The 16,580-nt window shown below is 35.4% G+C and overlaps 1 pseudogene; it reads right to left on the reverse strand.

The window, feature by feature from the left end:
- Positions 1 to 1,819: 1,819 nt before the first annotated feature.
- The window catches only part of LOC143606299 (subtilisin-like protease SBT5.4), a 36,083-nt pseudogene continuing 21,322 nt past the window's right edge, over positions 1,820 to 16,580 (reverse strand).

Raw genomic sequence — 16,580 nt, forward strand, 5'->3', positions numbered from 1 at the left:
TCGGTTACTCCCCCTCGGCCCCTCGATATGCGTGAAAAGTCGGCCGGAAAATATATCACCAAAATTTGCCAGAAGAGTGTCCCGCACATTTGAAATATCCTCGAAAAATGTCGTTTAAGAAAATTTTCCGAAAATACTCTTTTTTTAAATCCTCATACGTTATCCTGGTCTTCATTCGCTACAACAGTAACACATTCGTCCAGCAACCATCGACATTCGTTACTCATGAACGAATACGTCTCATTCGTTAAACCCCATAACGAATGGCTTATACATTAAACCCACATTCGTTAAATTTCTTAACGAATGTCTCATATGTTAATCACCCTTACATTCGTATGAACAGTACACGAATGATGTCTCATTCGTTATGTCATCAATTCACCATTATTAGCCATCATACTACATCACGAAGCTTCGGATTTTAATCAGGACCATGAATATGTCATCAATTTCATCATTCATCCCATAATTCTTCCAAAATCCGTTCAAACAGTAAATTACCATGAAGAACACGAACGAACGTATCACAAGCAACCTCCGGCTTTGATACCAATTGTGAATACGTTATTACGAGCCAAGAATCTAGCCGTAAATCAATACGTTAAAGGTCGTGTTCATACATTAACATAATACTTTATTGATCATGGATGATGAATACATTAGGTGAGGAGAGATCTGGCAACATAACGTTACAGGTGATAAATATGGCACAGATCTCTAACACATTTGTTATAACCGTAGTAACAAATGAGACCTCTCATTCGTTAACAAGGTTAACGAATAAGGTCTTTCCATAGCCCATTTGCTAAACACCGTTAGCGAATGGGTATACATTAACGAATAAGCCATCATTCGTTACAATGTAGTAACGAATGGGCTCCTAACTTAACGGATGAGTCTAGTCTTTAACGAATGAGGCCTCATTCGCTAAACATGCTTAGCGAATGAGCCTTTATACATTAAGTATAAAGACTAAACTACCCCTAGCCTATTCGAACAGCTGCGGACACCAAATCCGTGCACTTACAACACATATTATCCGAGTAAAGTTGTTAGATCCGTTAAATATGACCTACAAACAGTAACGGGGAATTAGAGTTACTTATGAAGTTAGATACTCGCTACATGAAGATGATTCGGTTTTAAATTACTAAAATAATCATTATTAGATGAAACATTTTTATAAATCCAACATTTTGGTAATTAAAATCCGAAGAACTTTTGTAAATAAATATTATATTTTAAATAAAGTTTTCCGCTAAAAACAATCTTCAACTCTGGTATATTTACAAAATAGATACTCACTATTGATCACACGCCTAGCTAGGCCCATATATGAAGCCGGAAGTGACAAGACATAATGACGGAAAAAAGACACAATTACATAATTTTTGTTTAATTTTAACATAACAAAGTCATACTAAAATTAAAGATAAAAGAACACTTGTTACTATGGTAACATTTGTTTTTTACAAAAAATATCTTATAAAAAAGTTATAGAAATTTAAAATGATAGAGTAATTGTCATGTCACTGACATGTGAAAGAAAAAAAATATATACTATTACTTTTATGTCATTACCCCTTTGTTCTCCACAATATTTTTATAAATAAATATACTAGTTCCATGATTTCTCAAGTGTGTACTTGATATTCCAACACTCTCTATTTATTTATTTATTTATTTTTTATTATAGTGTTTCTATTTTCTTATCAAGTGTATAACAAATAACCCTAGCTTTTCGGGAATTGAAACTTAAAAACTGATTAACATTCCTTACAAACTAGTCATTATTACATCAACTACTAATAATTGTTTAGGCCACAGAAATCACAATGGGGCTCTTCTCATGTAAAAACTTGCCATTAGACCATACTAGTTCTCCAAAAGCATGACCTCTAACTACACTTGTACCATCAGCTTTCATGGTCAGCTCAAACTTCTGTTCTTCACCCTTTTTCCCAAATGCAAGAATGTTTGGTTTCACATCCACTGATATCCCAGCCGGGCTCTTAACATGAACTGTGTATGTATCGGGTAGGCCCACATTCGTCAATCTTCTTGTTACGGTGACAGTACCATTAAGTTTATGGACAGCTATGGAAGGGTAGTTGAAGTGTAAGAGACTGCTCTTTCTAGGACATTTGTAAGGTTGACCCGAAAACTTCTGGATTATGGTTTTATTGTATCCTCTAGTGCATAGGAAGTCAAGATAATCATTTACAGTTAGATTGTAAACTAGTCCTGGATTTATGGCACGATTTGGATTAATCTCTCCAGCTCCACGGGTAAACGGATCTGCCTCATTTTTAGTTTCATCCATCATCGGGTACCCCCTATTGTCTCTTATACTTGTTGTACAAATACACCACAATATATTAATTTTACTACTATATTAAAGCAAAATAATGTGAACGCATGACATTTTTCTAAAGTGTCCACATAGGATGACACATAAGTTATTTTTAAAATTAAACCTTATTTAAATCTATTAAATTAATTTGCTACATTTATTATTATTTTTTTAACTTCCTATATTAAATTTTCATTAATTCTTATTTAATGTGATTTCCAGAAATAAGAAAACATTTAAAGTTTATTTTTTTATTACGTCTTTTAAACTAAATTTTTAAATACTTTATTTAAAAATATTATTATTATAAAGATCCTTTTGATTTGCGTAAAACAACTAACATATGCCTAAACTATCAAATGTCTCTTTTCGAACGTGTGTACACCTAGATACCTAGAATTTGCCTCATGTAAAAATTTAGTTAAACTTGGCTTGACTTTTGATTAATTATTTTATCATTTTAAAACTTTAAAGTTATCCTTTCATACCATTGAATAATTAATATAGGAAAACCACAATTGTTGTGCAGTGTACAGTGAGATATTTGAAGGTTTTATGAACAATTTTTGTATTTAATCTTTTTTCAAATTTATATATCTAACTTTATACTATTAAAGCAATATGATTTTTTCACATGACATTATTATAGGGCCTTTACATAGGATGACACGTAGATGCCATGCGAGTGGTTTCCTATTTTATCAAGCCAATCAATTATGTTATATTTGGAAATCCCAAAAAATAAGTTATAGAAATATTCTAGATGCCTTAATACATTTCATTAAATATCCTATTTGTATGTTATAAGTTAACATTTGTTTACGTTTAAATATAATGATCTTAACATTTCTCTTAATCGCACGGGTCATTATCCAATGTTGTATTTAAAGAGTTTTTTAGAGATTTATAATTTGTAAAATTTTATTTATCATTATTTATATCTTATTAATTCATAGAGTATGTTATTATGTATATTACTAAATTTAACTTTTTTCTTGTATTTTTTAAACCTTCCGTGTATCACATGGGCTCTATCATAGTTAGTTATTAAACTAACATATCAAAGACTGATAATAACTAAGACATATGATCATTGTGAACTTCACCCGTGGTCATGATGGCAGATTTGATGGCTGCAGGGCTCCAGTCAGGGTGGACACTTTTGAGGAGACCACCAACTCCAGCAACATGTGGGCAAGCCATTGAAGTGCCTGATAATATATTATATGGTAATAATTTTTTTTATACGGAAATGCTGCTTGTACATCTTCGGAGAATGCTGCAATAATATTGACTCCAGGTGCTGTAATATCAGGCTGCACATTTTTATAAAATTAATGTAGTTAGTTTTCAACTAATACCCTGGAAAGATAAGTATCATTTGATAGATCAAACACCTTAAGAATCTCTGGTGTGATTGAATTCGGCCCCTTAGAAGAGAAGTAGGCCACAAATGGAGCTGGCTCTATGTCAATAACAGGTACAGGATGGGTTATGTACCCCAATGCAAATCTGTCAGTGACATATCATGTCAGAAAAGGGGGAAATATAGAGGTGGCAAAATGGGTAGGGTCGAGCCATGTTGAGTTGAAGATAGTTACTAGGTAGAGTTAAGGTAGGCATAGAGACGAAGCCCGTCAGCATATGTAATATGTACTGTGGGCAGCTCATAAGAATCAGCTATTATGTTGTCGGCACTTTCTTCATCATTGCAAACAATCATGCCAGCAGCACCAGCAAGTATAGCATTTAAGACTTTGGCAGGCGTCTCCACACGTCCACTCAGGCACACCAAGATCTTCCCTTTAACCTTTTGTGGGTCAAGTGTATCTTGATCGCAAAGCATTCTACACGCACACGCACATATATTAACCATCAGTATTTCAATAGAAAACCAAGAGAAACTAGGAAAATGTTTAAGGAAAATAAAAGTCCGTACGCATCCATCATTGTGGCGTTTATTACTTTAGCATTTGCAGCATTAATTAGAGTATAAAATCCAGAATGTGTCAAGGGTTTGGGCATGCTTAACCCCTGTTATTATAACACATAAAAACTAGATGTTATAAAGAAAACATGAAGGTAACTGGTAAAGTTAAGAGAATGGGTATGTAATTAACCTTCAAGTGAAGTCCATTAGCAAGGTGAAGAAAAGATCGAAACTCACGGTCGATTGTGCTAGCCCCTACGGTAATAACCCAAGGAGCCACATTAGAGACTGTTCCTTGTTTAGGTCCATAATTCCCGGCAGAAAACACAACAGTGATTCCTTTCATGACAGCATGGAATGAGGCAATGGCTAGACTATCATACATGTAATCAGTAGGCTCTCCACCAAGAGATGCTGAAATTACATCAACACCATCATGGATGGCGGTTTCAAACCCTTTCATTATATCTGCCATGTCGCATTGAGCTCCTGAAGAGGAAGGTGGCCAGCAAACCTTGTAAGCAGCCACTCGGGCATGTGGTGAACCGCCTTTGGCAGTTCCCATCCGGACTCCATTGAAACTCACATTTGGAACAAAGTTACCACCAGCAATTGATAATGTATGGCTGCCATGGCCCATATAGTCACGTGCGCTATTCATTGAAGAATTTAATTTTCCATATGAGGCCTGATAACCTTTGTTATAGTACTTGGCACCAATAAGTTTACTGCAAACGTACACCATCAACATATAACTAATAATCTATCTTTTTTTTTCTTTTAAATAAATTAAAAAAAATAATAATGCATCTTATATGCAAAATTGCATATATTCCCTTATAAACCTTATTAATTGCAAAGTATATATATCCCCTTATTTAATGATATTTTAAAGAATGACAAGTGTACCCTTTTGCTAAGTACCCCATAAAACCTATCAACTTGGTTGTGCGTCCCCTTTGGGTGAGAGGTCCAGGGTTCGATCCCTGGCAATGGCGATTTATTGTAAACAGTAGGAGGCAAGCTTAAACATTCAAAAAAAAAAAAAGTTATTAATTTACTTTGTTGTTATGCTACATCGAACATTTTTGAATTGTTAAAAACGGAATTGTGTGACCAAACAGCGACTCATTACACATTTGCATTTGTTTATCAGATGGCCTAGTTAATTTCAAGTAACATAAAGACCACCAGTTTAACGTTTTAATGCCTTTATACTTAATTTTTTAATAATTTTTGTGAAGACTAGATTACACATAGACTTAGTAAATAAAAAAAACATGATTGTTAATGTCACTTCAAAAGAAGACTAAAGTCTACATAGACAAAATAATAATAATAATAATAATAATAATAATAATAATGAAAAACGCCAAAAAAGAAAGTTAAAAAGCAGGGCCGGCTCTGAGAAAGCAAAAAAATTTTTGGGTCGAAGGCGAAAATTTTTTTAGGCCTTAAGTAAAAGGAGTATTTTGTTAAGTTTAAACAATTTAATTTTGATATGGCCTTATTTGGTTATAATTTAGGTTGTTTAAAAATATTTTTGGGCCTTAAGTAAAAGGAGTATTTTGTTAAGTTTAAACAATTTAATTTTGATATGGCCTTATTTGGTTATAATATAGGTTGTTTAAAAAACTTTTGTATAAAAATAGGGTTAAACATGTCTCAAATGAGACTAGAACTCATGACCTTTTAGCTGGAAGTAATAACCTTTTGCCACTATGCCAAACTAGTGATTATGTCATTGAGTTTAAACACTAAGTATACATATTGTTTTAATAAAAATACATATAATTAAAAAATAAATAAAGATTCGGGCCTAGCGGGGTGTCGGGCCTGTGGCCGTCGACCACCCGGCCACACCCTTAGTAAAAATGCAAAAAAGAAGATTAAAAAACAAATATAAAACTCATTAACTAAACACAAAAGAGAAACACAAAAGAAAGAATATGGAATATCTAAAAAAAAGAACTTTTAAAGAGAGAAGATAAAACAAAGATTTGGTTAAAAAAATAGGTAAATATAAAAATTTATTAATAAAGAGGTTTTGGGTTCAAATCCTATTTGAAACAAAAAAAATAGGGCTCAAGTTGGGTGGGGCTATCTCAGATATGAGTTTTCTTCTAAGATATGAGTTTTCTTCTAAAAGTGAAATGAAGATATAATCAACTTGTCCTTTATTCAAATTGGCCGATAAATATAAAAAAAAGAAAATGGAGAATTTTAAAGAATTATTAAAAGTAAGGAAAATATAGTGTTTCTTGTTGTTGTAAATAATTCACTTTGGCACGTGATCAAGTTTGGCGCTCAAGGTGTTTTTTTTTTTTTAAGGCTTAGTTTGAACTTAATAATATTAGCATTGTCAATATGGTTGTTATTGACCTGGTTAATAGGGTTGTTATTTTCCTTATTGTTTGTTTTGTTTACGTTAGGGGTCTGGCTATATATGCCGTATTTTTTTTCTTGGTCCATGCACTCTATGCATTAAGCATTAATCAATTGAAACCTTCGGATCATTCTCTTGTTCTTAATATGTTATTTTGGTCTTACTAAATCACTCTTGATCACCAACATTTATGGTATTAGAGCGGTGAAAGAAGACCATTTACAAGAACCACTAAGATGCAAGAAAATACAAGACAAGACAAATCAAAACCAAGTGAAGAGCACTCAAACTTGGAATAACAATTAGAGGGGTGAATGTTGGCCTTAATTGTGTGATCAAGTTTGATACAATGTTATGAGACAAATTTGTAATTAGTATAAAGTACAGTTTAGGGTGTTTTATGCAATATTTGTAAGTTAGGAGGGTCTTGATGTAAATATTAGGTGGTTATTGGCGGTTATAAGTTAGTTATGTAACTAGGAGGTAGTTATATAACCGCCATGGGTAGTTAATTTACCGCTTATTCGTTGTGTATAAGCAGTGCGTCAGTGTAAACAGAAAGTCGTGCCTTGTAACAGCGTTGTTCATATAATAAAAGTTCGTGTTTTGGGTTATCCCTTCTTGTGTTCATCTTCTTGTTGTTATGTTCTAAATTGTTGGTTAAATCTTGATCTTCTGAGTCCTACATTTAAGCACAAGTGTTCTTTATTGGTAGTGCAGCCATCACTTGGAGTTCAAAGAAGCAACATATTGTTGCTTTATCAAGTACTGCAGCACAATATGTGGAGGCCACAAGTGCCATTTATCAATCAATTTGGATTAGGAGACTGTTGGCTGATTTGGTTTGGAAAGATAAGGCAGAAACCATTTACTATGATAGCAAATATGCTATTAAGTCTTTTAAATACACCAATATTTCACAACATATCCAAACATGCAGGGTTAAAATTTCGTTTCATCAGGACATGATTGATCAAGAGCAAGTAAGGCTAGAATATTGTGACACTCATGAGCAATTGGCAGAAGTGTTAACAAATTAAGGGCCTCTCTCAAGAAATTGTGACACTCATGATTGATCAAGAGCAAGTAAGGCTAGAATATTGTGACACTCATGAGCAATTGGCAGAAGTGTTAACAAATTAAGGGCCTCTCTCAAGAAATTTTTGTCAACTTCAACTTCAAATTCAAGCTGGGAGTTATGGAATGTGAATTAAGGAGAGGTGTTAATGTGTTATTGTTAATTCACATGTTAATTGGTTTGTTTGGCACGTGATCAAGTTTGGCGCTCAAGGGCTTTTTTTTTTTTCAAAAAAAAAAAACGCTTAGTTTGAATTCAATAATATTAAGGTTGTCAATAGGGTTTGGCTATATATGCCGCCTTTGGTTCTTGTTTCATGTAATCTTTCGAATAAGAATTAAAAATTGAAAGCTTATGATCATTCTCATGTTCTTCATATGTTCTTTTGGTCTTACTATAAAGCTCTTGATCACCGACGTTTCTATATGTTAGACCCATTTTGTTATTAGTCTTTTGTATTGAATGTTAGGAATGGCAACGGGGCGGGTTTGGGGCGGGTTTTGCTTAACCCGAACCCGAAACCAAAAACCATCCCCGTACCTGCCCCATTACCCGTCGGGTTTAAATCGGGGATTCCCCGTTTGGTTTTTTGTACCCCCCCGACCCGCCCCGTCCCCGAACCCGAAAACCCGAAACCGATCCGACCCGACCCGAAATTGGTTCATCACATAACTGAACATTTATCGAAATAAACTTCTGCATCACACACATGAAAGCTGAAACAATGTGTTACAAAGGAAATAAAACCAAGTCTACATGGCCGAAAAATCATGCCAAATACACAAACTACAAACTTGCGACCAAATCTAAATACCAAATCAAACCAAATCATCCAAAGTCGTCGTGCCACTTTCTTTAGTACCTACCTACATTAAGAATATTTATCAATAAATCAACCAAGTTAAAAGAATAAAAGCTATGTTACAAAAATAGTAAATTTTATAAATATTATTACTTCTTCCACATCCATTTCATATTCAATGGTGCGGCAATATGCCTCGGTCTCTTCCGAACAAGTTTCTATATTTAATAGTAATAACATAAACATATATTCATGATTATGAAGATAAATAACATGAGTAATAATGTAATATTCAATATAGCGTTACCTCGAATCTCATTCAACAACCAACTTTGAGCACACATTAAAGCCTCCAAAGTTTTTGGGTGAAGTCGACTTCGGTGAGGACTTATTAATCTTCCACTTGTACTGAACGCAGATTCAGAGGCAACGGTGGAAACTGGAATTGCCAATACATCTTTTGCCATCCTTTGAAGTGTCGGATACTTACCTCCATTTGTCTTCCACCAAAGCAACAAATCCAGTTCTACTTCATCAGGCAAAAGATTTTCTTTCAAGTAGTTATCTAACTCTGCCATATCATTCAAGTCATCATTCACCTTAGCTTTGGATTTAATGTCAGATAGGAATTTTTGGAATCCACCAGAAGAACACTCTGACAACCCCGAACTGAATAAAGATGAACTAGAACCACCACCTATAAATTAATGTGAATCAAGATAAATCAAATATTAGCAATTTATATTTATACTCATTAAATATTAATATGATTATACCTTCATAGTAGTTTTTACCACGTGAGTTGGTAGATTCATATTCTTTAAAAAAAGCTCGGACAAAATCCTCAAGAGATTTAAACTCTTCCTTTGCCATTTCTTCACCGTATAAGGCAGGCATAAGCAACTCTACGTATTTTAGCTTGTAACGTGGATCTAAAACCGCAGCCATCCCCATAATCCCATGAATTACAGACCAATATTTATCAAACTTGATACTCATTTTATACGCCATTAGACTAATGTCAACAATAGAAGACTTAGTCCACTCCCGCATAGAAAAACGAATCTCACATATCAAAGGGAAAAAGACATTAGCAGTAGGATACTTGTTACCAGAAAACAAAAGAGTTACCCGATAGAATAGTTGTAGCTTGTTACATATCTCAGTTGCTAAGTCCCAATCAAGGTCCGTAGGCAAACTAGTATACCTGGGCTCTCTTTGCTTTAATCGCGTGAAAACATGTCTATAAGGTATAGCAACACTAAGCATCAAATAAGTAGAGTTCCAGCGAGTCTTGCAATCAACGATCAGTTTCTTTGTGTATTCCATTTCAAGTTGATTGGCTGCTTCCTCAAATTTTTGCTCTCTTTTTCCTGATGCAGACCAAAATAAAACACTATCTCTAATTCTTTCAATCCCATCCTCAATAACAGACAAACCATCTTGAACAATCAAATTGAGAATGTGCGCGCAACAACGCATATGAAACAACTCTCCTTTCCTCATGAGTGATCTCAATGGAAGCTTCTGTAGTAACTTGTTGATAATTGCATCATTTGTGGTACAATTATCAACGGTAAGAGTAGACACTTTTCTATCAATATTCCAATCACATAGACAATCATATAGCGTATCTGCAAGAACATCAGCTGTATGTGGTGCAGGCACATAAATAAACCTATATAAAATTTATGCATCAATATAAGTGTAAAATACATTTAAAGTTTTAAACTAACTTTATATTAGACTTGTACAATATATATGCTTTACCTCATGATTCGGCTTTGCAAGTTCCAAGAGTCATCTATAAAGTGTGCAGTGACGGCCATAAACCCTTTTCTTTGATGGTTAGCTGTCCACATATCAGTAGTTATTGCCACTCTACTTGTGATCCTCCCTAATAGTTTCTTAGTTTTCACCCTTTCATATTCATAAATTTTTAAAATGTCGCTCTTGATGGTATTTCGACTCGGAACCTTAAACAAAGGTTGAAGACCTTGAACAAACTTTCTAAAACCATGATGGTCCACCGTTGTAAGAGGATACTCGTGCACAATAATCATCTCCGCGAGATCTCTCCTTGAGTTGTCTGGATTAAACGTGTAGTTGGAGAGATATGATGAACTACCATCAACTTTCTTTTGCTCCATAATCAAGATGCTTTGTCGTATATCTTTAACAGTTCGTCTTGGACAACGTTCAAAATGATCTCGTAAATGCGATGTGCCGTTTTTGCTTGAACCTCCTAGCTTTTTCTTACAATAGTTACATTCCGCCTTATCTTCACCGTTCACTTTCATTAATTTAAAATGGTTCCACACGGCAGATCTTTTCCTTTTACCACCGACATTTTGACCATCTTCAAAAGTATCATCAAGGTTAGACTCATCGTGGGTAGTAAAGTTAGTTGGTGGTGGTTCATTAGAATCATGTACCCCTTCACTGCTTCCTTGAGGAGTAGAATAAGTAGGAGTGTTTGAAGCAACGGGAGTAGGAGTACAAGTGTCTGAAGCAAATTTATCACCTTGTGATGCCATATAGTTGTAGATGCAACTGAAATAGAATGGCACATAGAAGACTTTAAGCAAAAGCCAACTACAGGCTGCTAGAAGATAACAAATTAAAGACATAGTAAAGAGAATTAAAGAAGATTATACAATATGGACCAGTGGCTCGTGATTGCTAGTGCATGATAGATTGATAGGTCAATGTATACCAGCTACACTACAAATTAAGAGGCTCGACTGCTTTCTTCTATTATAGAATTTATAGAGGAATCAATGAGATTATACTTCATATGAATAGGCTTATTCATTAGTGGTTATGTCAATCATATTATTTAAAACACAAGAGAGTTAGCTTTAAACCTATTTTTCTTCAACTCACCTCTGCTTAATACTTGAAAATTTCTAAAAACATTATCAAGTTTCCTATCCAAAGTAAAGAGAACTAGAGAAGATTATATAGAATGGACTAGTGGCTCATGATTGCTAGTTGCACAATGGGTCTATGTATACCTGCTACACTACAAATTATTTGGCTTAACTGCTTTCTTCTATTGTTGAATTTATTCAAGAGTAAACAATGAGATCATACTTAATATGAGCAGGTTATTCACTGGTGTTTACATCTATTAATTTATTTAAAACAAAAAGAATTAACTTTAAACCTATTCTTCTTCGATTCGCCTCCGCTTATTACAGCTTGAAAATTCCCAAAATCACCATTCATAACCAATTTGAGACGTTGATTGTATATGGTTAGCATGTGTTTATCTAAACGGTTTGCATATTTGACTATTGAAATAGATTTGGATTGGAAACTGGAAATGTTTCTCAGTGTATGATTGATGGCTTCTTGGTGAATGAGATGGCGATTTAGGTTAACTTGATGAACTCTGACATGACATGACATGACTTCCGCTCGTTGTATTAAAAGGAGCGGTGGAGAATCGAATTAGCTCCTTCTAACACGACGACGACACAAAAACAATAATTAACAACCTAACGAAACACGAAAATCATCAGAGCTAAAAAAATTATTCAATGCAGCAGCTAATTAGCTAACCGAAATCAATAACTTCAATACGACTTACGTGTTACATATAATTCAATCGGAACTCATGTCAGAGTTAATCAAGTTAACCTAAATCGCCATCTCATTCATCAACAAGCCATCGATCACATACTTACAAACACTATCCAGCTCCAATCCAAACTCATCTCAATAGCCACAACACGCAAACTGCCAAACTGTCTAATTTGACTACACGTACTCACCGAATACAATCAACAGTCAACTACAGTCTAATTATTCAATGCAGGAGCAGTTAAATAGCTAGCTAGCAGAAATCAATAAGTTCAATACGATTTACATTAAAACATGCAATTCGATCGGAATAAGTTCGTTAATATTTACGTTAACATAAGTTGGAGTGAAAACAGGTGAAATAATAATAATAATAATAATAATAATAAGAGAATTAGGGATCTTACAGGTGGTAGGATGAGAAAGCGGTGGAATGAAACAGAGACCGAGAGGCCATAGAGTAAGAATATGAATATAATTGAGGATAATATTAATATTAATATAGTCTATTATCATGGAAAGAGGAAACCCCTAAAACAAATTAGATTCCCCAAATCAATTATCATGTCAATCATCAATCGCAAAGAGAACGGTGTATCATACGATATGCAACAACAACAAAATTAGGTCAATTTCAAATGAAAAACCCTAAAAAAGGAGAAAACATACTTCGGTGTGTGTGTGATAGTGGGGAAGAAAAGAATGGTGTGTGTGTGTGATTAAAGAGTGAGATTACATACTTCGGCTGGGATCAAAACGAGGAGGAGGAGGGTGGTCCGGTGGTGCAGACGGCGATTGAGTGGATGGTGATGGTGGTGCAGACGGCGATTGAGTGAATCGGGGGCGGACTGGCGGTGGCGGAGTCTGGATGAGTGGATGTCTGGATGTAGGTTTAGGTTTTTAATATATATATATATATATATATATTATTTATATTTATATTTATATATTATATCGGGGTGGGTCGGGGCGGGGGTACCTGAACCCAAACCCGAACCCGAACCCGAAACAATCCCCGAAACAATCTCCGAAACCCGACCCGAAACCGAAAAAACAAAACCCGACCCGACCCGAAATAAGCCGGTTTTCGGGTTTCCCCGTCGGATTCGGGGATTTTTGCCATCCCTATTGAATGTATTTATTTCTCTTGGACTTTAATAGTTTTTTTTTGTATGTAATGGTTCAAAGGAAATGACCCAAGGGAAAAACTTATAATCAAGCCCATTGGGCATTATGGAAATAAAAAAAACTCTCATGCATGCTCCTTTATAAATAGGGAGCATGCCATGAGAAGCATATCCTTTTGCCAATTTGACTAACTCACATATCTTTCCTTCTCTTACTTTCTCTCGTCTCTCTTTCTCACTACACCCGAAAATAAACTCTCAAGATCCGAGACCACCTAGGTGACTTAATGTGATTTTCGCTAACACTAAATTTGGTTAATCCAAAGATTGTTGTTAGATCCACCCGCGTCGGGACCTAAAATTAATATCAGAGCTTTGGCTCACTAGTTGAGGGTTTTTGGATCACAACCTTGGGTTTTGATCTTGGGAATAGAAAAGAAGGGTTCTTACAAAGAAAGTTCACAAAAACTACAAAAAGAAGAAAAATACAAAAAGAATCGGGCAAAATCTTCATAATATGTCTTAGAATGTGTTCTTGGTGAAAAACAACAAGTGTACTAGCTTTAGATCCAAAAGGTTTGGGTTTAAAGTGTTAAGATTGGTGTTTACGGGTTTGAAAAGTGTTAAAACTAACAAGTCAAAATTTCGCTTCTCATGGCATAAAAATCAGTGTACCAACCTTTGACCCAGAACTGACAAGTTAGGTGGAACAGATCCCAAGAAAGATTTCTTCTAGAAAATCTGAAATTTTTCGCATCGCCTGGTTTTTCGCTTCGTTTACTTTTTCGCTTCGCTTCACTTACTTTTTCGCTTCGCTTCGCACAGATTTTCGCTTCGCTTGAAATGAGTTTTTCGCTTCGGTTGAAAAATTTTTTCGCGCGAAAAAGTTGTCTGTATTGTTTTTTTTTGTTTGAAGATTGTTAAGTGTTTGAGACTGCTAAAACCATGGCTAGTACTGATTCTGAGCCGTTGAAGGGTTATTTATTGTTGGAAAACCAAGGGTTATTTATTGTTGGAAAACCAAGTGGGAACACCTCAAAAACCTCCAAAGTACATGACCCTAGATGATAACTTTGCTGACTTTAAATGGAGATTCATGAACTATATCTCATTGACTGAAACTGATTTGTTGAGATGTTTTGAACAAGGTCTTCATGTTCTCGTGACTGTTACACAAGCTGAGGAACAACTAAAGGCTCCTGAAAATTATGATCAAAATGATAGGGACCTGTTAGCACAAGATAAGAAAGCATATCTCATTTTGACTGTTTGTCTTTCAAATGAGATCACTAAAACTTTACGTGAACACAGAAGTGCGAAGGGTTTGTGGGATGCACTTGTTGAGAAGATAGAGGGCAATGCTGAGATCAGGGAAAACAAGAAAGCCCTATTGAAAGAAGAGTTTAATATGTTCAATCATCGTTAGGGTGAAGCTGTATTGGACCTGGTGAAGAGATTTGAGAAGCTAATGGTGAGAATAAGAGCTGCAAGTGTAAACATCACCAACTCCGAGGTCATTCACAAGTTGATGAATTCATTGCCTTTTAGTTGGAGTACAAATACAATCACAATCAAGAGAACCACCAATCTGAATGCTATAACAAATAGTGATTTGATATCTACTATCAAGTCATTTGAGATGGACGAGCAAATGAGAATGAACAATCATTTGAGTTCTCTGAATCAAGTTGGGGTAAGTACTGCATCTACAATGCCAACTGCCTTTATCAGCACAACTCGGCAAAATGTGTACCCCGTGAACACTCCAAAGTACTCCTCAAGTGTTCCTCCACAGTCTGCTGCCTTTATCTCAACGGGAAGTCAATCAAGATCATCTGAGCCTAGCTCATTTCAGAAGGCAGTCGATAATGCAGTTGAGTAAGCTTTGAAGGCCCACGGAATTTCATCATCATCAAAGAATCAGTCAAGTAAAAGCACCAGCTACTGTGAAGCCCTACCATTGTTGAATGACTCAAACATCTTAATCGTTCATGATTTTCTGTCAAGCCATGAAGAGTTGATGCAAGGAAATCTATTGCCACCACAATTCGAGATAGGTGATATGAGATACATCAATCAAAAGGATCTCGAAAAGATGGATATCAAGTACCAAATGGCAATGGCCGTAACACAGAGCCACAAATTTCATGAAGAAGTATGGGAAAGATAGCTTCAAAGATTCTGACAGGAAGAGGATCGGGTTTGACAAGTCAAAGCTACGGTGCTATAACTGCAGTGAGATGGGTCACTTTTCGAGAGAATGCACGAATCCGACAAAGCCAGCCAATGATATTCGTGTGACCGAGGTGACTGAGGAGGAAAACAATAAAGCTGCCAAAAAGAAGCATGAGGTGCATAAGCCAAGCAGCTCAGCTCCAAGAATTGGTAATCATCCACACAAGGGCAATTCAAGTTCAAACACAAGGGCCCTTGTCTCCCAAACGGAGGTCCAGACTGGCATGGATTGGGATGATCAATTTCAAGAGCTGCAGAATCCTCTCAACATGGTAGGCATGGCTTTCACCTCAAACAATGAAGCATCCTCATCCACAGCTGCAAGTTCTGATGAATCACCCATTGATGAGGTAAATCACAATCTTTGCACTCAAGCCTGCATAAATAAGGTTACGTATTATAGATATCTTCAGGACGAAGTTTTGAAAGAAAATGCAAAACTTCGTCAATTAAATGCTGAATTTGTTAAAGCCGACAAGATTTATGTTGAAAAGATAAAAACTCACCATGATGATGTAGCAAATCTTAAACTTAAAAATTTTGTTAAGGAGTAAGATATCATCTATTATAAAAATATAATCAATGAGTTAAAAGATGAAATTGAGAAATTGAAACTTGATGCTTCTGATAAAAGAGAAAAGGGAAAACAAGTTGAAAGATTTGAAGCATCATCTGAGCAATTGGATGATCTTATTGGAGTCCAGAGAAGTACTAAAGTTAAAGCGGGGCTAGGATATGATTATTCAGCGGTACCTCCACCGATGAATGATAATTACACTAGCTTGCCCCACTTTAGCTATAATACTTTTCCAGACGAGGAAATGGAATACGGGGTTGGTAGAATACCAAAGCCTATGAAATTTGTTCTTGCTGCCTCTTAAACTGCTGCTCTAGTCCCATCATCTGATAAGTCTAACGTCAACGTGTCTTGTGTAGCAGGTGATGTAAATGGTGATTGTGGGAAGGTTAACCAGGGTTGTAAGACAAAAGGAGAGTTAGAATCCCGTTTTAAGTCTTGTGTGGGTCTAACAAAAACGATTAACAATCCTGTCTATAATAAAATGTGTGAGTCAATGTT

This window comes from Bidens hawaiensis, unplaced genomic scaffold, assembly GCF_021521415.1.
Source record: "Bidens hawaiensis isolate Kalapana, Puna unplaced genomic scaffold, B.hawaiensis_p1.1 tig00074129_1, whole genome shotgun sequence".
Classification (NCBI taxonomy): Eukaryota; Viridiplantae; Streptophyta; class Magnoliopsida; order Asterales; family Asteraceae; genus Bidens; species Bidens hawaiensis.